Raw genomic sequence first — 6,188 nt, forward strand, 5'->3', positions numbered from 1 at the left:
AAACAACCAACCAGAGCCAAGAGGAGGGTTTTGACACTGTCAATCATGCTCATGCACTCGATGCTCAATGTGCTAATGGAAGAGAAATAACTTACCGTTACAGGAAAACTGTTTATTCAGTTGGTCATGCTAACAAACATTAGCATTCATGAAAAGTTATGCCAGCTGCAGGACTGCAGAGAGAACAGGGGGTGTGCAGGAGAGGGGAGAGCAGCGCCACAGGGGTGGTGATTGACAGCACTAAGACCCTCCTGGCTCTGATTGGTTTCTAGTTGCTTGATGTTTTTTTGTTTCCTTTTTTTCTCACAGATTTGTTTCACACCACATTCACAACATGGTGACAGTTTCAACAAGTATGTAAAAAAATAAAATAAAATTTACATACTGAAGCTTTACGAATCTTTCACTGTGTGGCCTACAATAAAACCTCTGGTTCACCACCAAGTTTTATTCAGTTTCTGAATAAATTTCAACTTGATGTTTTCACTTTTCTGAGTTTCGATATTTTGGAACTTTTTTCTGTCTATTTGAGGAAAAAGTCTGGTCCTCCAGAGCCTCTACATTCTCTGCTTCAAAACACTTGAGTCATTTCATTGGGTTATCAGGGTTCTGTAGAACTTGACCTGCCGAGGAGGAACTGAGTCACTTGATTCAGGTGTGAACACAAACAGTTTCAAACATTGCCATGAGGGGGTGCAATACACAAAGAATTGATTTTCACAGACACCAGGCAGCGTGTGAACGCAGCTTGTGTGTGCATGTTCCTCATTCTGTGTTTGGCTGCTTTCATTTTGGACAGCAGTCTGCTTTACTGTCAGAGGAGTTTGTCAAAATATGATCATAAGAAGTCATTCTGGGATGTTCATTTGTTCTGCAGAATATAAGCAACACAAAAAAATGACAGCATGAGTGGCTTTGTCCACTTTTTCACAATTTGGTTGACAGGAAATGCTAGGATTTCACAAACGGATCCCTCCTACGTTCAGCAAAAAAATCTCCCTGCATTCCTTAGATGACCAGGAGCTGCAAGATGGCTGAGGCTGAGTGGGGGCAGCAGAAGAACAAGTCACAGTTCAGTGAAACACAGTTCAGAGAGAAAATCAAAAGAGGAAAAAGTTTCCCATCACAAACAACATTTTGTTTTTTCTGTTAGTGTTTTGACCTTTGGATCCATGATGAGTTCAGTGTTCAGCGATATCAGTGATGAACAACGAGACACAGAGGAGAGTCTTCTCTGATTCATGTTGACCACATTTAGAGTTTAGGTGACTAAAAGTCAACCCTTCTGTCTCATGACTCTCCTCTACATTGTCCATCTCATATAACGTGGCTGATTTCACAGTCAATAAGTGGTTGTTTTGCTGCAGCCCAACAGCAGATGTGCTGAATATTTTTCTTTAACCAGATGGTTTATTTCCCAGGTCTGAAATCTGATGATAACTGACAATATCATGTTAAGTGATTTTAGTTTACACCTCAATCCAGGAGGGCACAGATGTCAAACTCAAGGCCTACGGGCCAAATCTGGTCCACCACAGCTATTTCTGTGGCCCTCTAAGCCTCAAAGGGCCACAGAAATACAACATCAAGATAACTGTCGTGAACTTAAATATTATTTGATCAGTCAAATTATTTGGTTTTAATTTGTTTAGGTCCATAAAGAAAATTAAGTCAAAGTGAAAAGATGTTAAATATTATTAACAGACTGAATGCAGAGGAAGCATGAACAATTTGTTAATGAAAAGTTTTATTCATATGTTCTGCCACAACAAGCCGTTTGAGCACCTTCATGCTCTTGATTTGGTCCAGAATGAAAGCAAGGTGGAGAGCCCTGCTGTAGGGGGACAGTTTGGAACAGTTTTTAGACCAATTTTGGGACTGTTTGGGGACAATTTTAGGAACGTTTTTGACAGTTTTGGAACAGTTCAGGAGAGTTGGGGAAAGTTATTTTATGGAACATAATTGGCGAGGATTTGAAGATGATTAGACTGAAATGCTTAGAATGATTCAAACGGCAGTAAAGATAATGAAAAAACCTCTAGAAATCCTAGAAGTTGCTTTTCAAGGGTCACAGAATGTCAGCCTGCTTGGAAGGAAAGTGTGGATTCCTGTTTTGAACAATGCTGGAAATGTACAATGAGAACCTGTACGCTGCTTTTAGTCCACATCACACCACCAGAGCTCCTGCCGACGTCTCAAACATAAACCTTTCTTTTTTTAAGTGAAGATCAAAACATTGTGTGGAGCTTCAGTGTTGCATCCTGTGTCAGGAATGCCTTTGAAGCTGCACACCCTGAAAACATTTTGAGGTAGACATGTTGCACACATAAACTCAAATCAGAGAAAAACCAGAAGACAAGCAAGCTTTCAATGTTGAAATTCATTCTTATTAAAATTAATTTTCTAAGAAGCATAAAACTGGGCAAAAAAATTCTTTTTTTCCCCATGTAGATTTCTTTATTGTAAGGATTTACATGCTGAAAGTTTCTCAGAAACAATCAGAAATACACTGAGTCAAATTAAAATGAAGAGATTGGCCATGATCCATGGACGTTGTGACAGATATTGGTTTAGTTTCAAACAGAGACACTACCAAAAAGATATCAGTCAATAAGCGGATTGTCTGACACTAATCAACTTTATGTAAACTTTATAAATATTGTGATATTAAAGGAGTAAAAAGTACTTCTGTCAAACTTTGTTGTGTTCTTGTGTGAGTTTCTGAGTCAGATGTTTAGCCAAGTTCGACCTGATAGCCAGATGATGGGTAATTTTGCATAAAATGTTGCATCATTTTATGCAACATTTCTAAACCCCTAAATCCCAACGTGAAAACTGAAACAGCTTCTGAGGTTCATACCACATTGTGAAACTCTTATCACCAAAAACCGCAAGATAATGGTTCCACCATGTGGGGATGAGCATCTGCCTTTGCTGATAGAAACAAAAGTTCATTCTGCTGTTTTCAGCCATTTGACCCAACTCTGATAGTCAGCCCAGGACAACGTAAACATCCTTTAGGTCACCACTGACTTTGGATTCACCAGCCAAAAGTTGGTTTGTTTGGATTGCCTCAGCGCTCCTCTCTCTCTCTCTCTCTCTGTCTTTGTGCTGCTGCTTTATCTTGACACAGAGTTTCTTGCTGTCTGTTTGTGTGATTAACAGTCGACAGTATTGGACCCAGATGCTCTGAATTCCACTCCTCCTTCCTAATGAAAACCGTCCCTGCTCACTCAGCAGTGAAAAGGACAAACACAATGCTGTGCTACATTTCAACTGGTTCAATTTAGTTTTTCCCATGCAAATGATTGTTGTTTGTTGAACTTGTGCAGTTGAAAAGATAAGCTGTTATCAATAATATCCAATTCGTGTGAATTATTAGGGTGTAATAGGGTCTGTGCTCATCTTCTCAAAGGAGCTAATAATTCCACTGCTGTTTTCACAGTTTTCTACTGATGTGCTTTATAAAACACAACAAAGGAATGCAGAGTCTGCAGACTGACCATGAGACCATTAACAGTTCAGCCAACACCTGGCCAAGCATCGAAACTGACCGCCAATCAGAGAGGCCGCTGAAAGATCTGCAGAGGTCCAGAGCTCAGGTCGATAGGACAGCTGTTGGGTTTGCACTATGTGTCTGACCTCAGTGGAGGAGAGACGAGAAGAAAGTTGCTGTTTGCAGTTTGTCACAGCACCAATGTTGTCACATGAGAGCAAAGCAGAACTTTTTGGTCCACATTTAGAAACGGGATCCGGAGCTTCCCTTCATCTAACTGTAAAAGATGTGCTGCATCACACCACATGGACACTTCTTTTACAATTATCAGTGCCAGTTGGAGACATGCTATCTTCTTGCAAATCCAAACATTTGTTTACCAGTCATTGGTGCAAATCCAGCCTTTCCCTGTTGGAGGAATTCCTCCACACTGAGGCCTTTCAGGTTGCTTCAGTGTTTACCACTATGTTGCACATCGTTTGCAACAAACAGTCAGTTGCTCACTGGTCTGCAGCATCTGGTGTAGACAGTTTTCATATTGGACCAGATTGGTTCTGAGAACTTTCCCCAATGAATGAAATTGTTTGTATTCACTTAGGTTGGTTTAGTATGATGGAAAACTGTGTTAAATATTCTGACACATTTAAGTGTGACAAAGAAAGTAAAAACAAAGAGGAGTATGTGTGGATGTGTGGGGGGAGGGGTCCTGGAGTGTGGTGAGTGACTCTGCAGTGTGTGAACATACTTGGTTATTCCTGTTTTGTGTCATTGTGCCTGTGATAGGCCGCTGACCTCTAGAGGGTGGAGTTAGCATTTCTTTCCCAAAGCCTCTCCCCCTCCCCACTCCACTCCCCCGCAGCCCAAAGGAGGATGAAAAGGGCACATAAATTAGTGAGCAAGAGAAGAAAATTATACATATTCACCACTGAGTTTACAAGGAAGAAGAGGTTGTGACCTCTGGGAGGGAACAGGACTGTAAATGAAAGTCACTCCTCATTACACCCAAACCCTGAGTGTGGGGTTTGTGTGTAAGCCTCTTGGCTTTGGCTGCCGACTCAGAGACAGGCTGCAGAAATTCCTTCCAGAGGCCTCTCTGCTCCTGACATATTAGCTCTCCTTCAGCGCAGCTTCCCAGACCTCCCCTCCTTCCCAGACCTCCCCTCCTTCTCTCATGTCAGTTTGGGTGAAGTTATTTCCACATTCCTGGACCCTGAAACAATCGGTCAGGGAACAGGAAAAGTGTACTGATTTCACAACCATCCTCCATTCTCATTCATCATTATCTGACATGTAAGTAACAAAAAAGAGGAAAAACAGTAGGATGAAGTTGAGACAATGGAGAACAGCATTCTAATGTCTTCTCATATTTACAGGAAGATGAAAAAGTGCTTCGGAAACATTCATGTACTCATCTTTTCTCATCACTCTGAGTGCTTTGACCTGAATTCAAGCACTTTTTCACCATGAGCAAAGCTGTGAGCTAAGCTGGTTTGCTAAACCTCTCCTGATTTAACACTCCACCCAGGCTTCCTCTCTTGGCTCCAAGTGTTGTTTAGAATTTGACAGGAATCTCTCTTTTTCTTCATTTTCCAGCCACTTGCATCACATGCATTAGGGATCATAATGTTATGACGTACAGATGTATTGTGTAACCAGACAGAGCTGAAAATCAAGCATGAAGCATTTAAGGCATTGAGATTAACTGTTGAGATTAGCGTTTTCAAAACTACAAAAAACAGTTTTCCATATGAGTCCAGCCTGGCCAAAACAAACCACGAGCTGGAGCCGCCATGCTGGTCTCCAAACGGGACATTGTTGATGGTTTACTAGTTAATGACAAGAAAAGAGTTGTAACATGAAAACAGGACTTCCCACTTCGGTGGGCCTGGAATGCAACATGATTTGAAGTGAATGTTGAGGGAGATAAAAATTGAGAGTCTGGCTTTTCTCTCTTCTGGATAAGCTGCACATGTTTCGTAAGATCACAAGCACCAATAAATCTGGCCCAGTTTTTGGGAGATCAGTGATTAGCTGATACTGACATGTGAAGCCAATCTTATCTTCTCTTATCTACCTTCAACAATCTAAAAATCACCTCCAGCCCTCTTCTGCTCTGCTGTGAGAGAGTTTTGACTGAGAGGCCGACACCACCAGGTCATGTCTACACATACCTTGTCAACCCTCTGTTGCCAACTGAGTGACTTTCTTGCTGTATTCAGCAACATTTCAGACAAAAAAAGCCAATATTGGAGTTGGCAGGTCAGGCTTCTTAAAGGTCATCGGCCAGACGGCTGCAATCTGTGCAAACCTCATTATTTAAGTACAATTTGATTTCTTGCTTATTTATCAACGACATCAGAGAGTCGATGTTTCAAGCCTCGCTTCTGGTCATGTGACATGCATTGTGATTAAAAGGAGAGAGATGCAAGTTGCTGGAATCAGGCTTCTTGAGCCTGGTCATTTCTGTCAGACTAAAAGAAATCAGAAAAAATGAACCATCTTTATGTTGTGTTGGATGTTGAAGGTGGACCCAAGATCACTGGGCAGAGGTGTCAAGTGAATTTGGAGGTTTGATAAAAAATAAAGACCAAAAAAGAAAATCACAGAGAACGCAGGGAGCCAGGAACAGAAAACCAGCAAAGAGATCCAGGACACAACGAGTGATCACAGGAGTGAAATAATATGGAATTAG

The sequence above is a fragment of the Poeciliopsis prolifica genome, unplaced genomic scaffold (genome assembly GCF_027474105.1).
Source record: "Poeciliopsis prolifica strain line A6 unplaced genomic scaffold, Auburn_PproV2 SCAFFOLD057, whole genome shotgun sequence".
Classification (NCBI taxonomy): domain Eukaryota; kingdom Metazoa; phylum Chordata; class Actinopteri; order Cyprinodontiformes; family Poeciliidae; genus Poeciliopsis; species Poeciliopsis prolifica.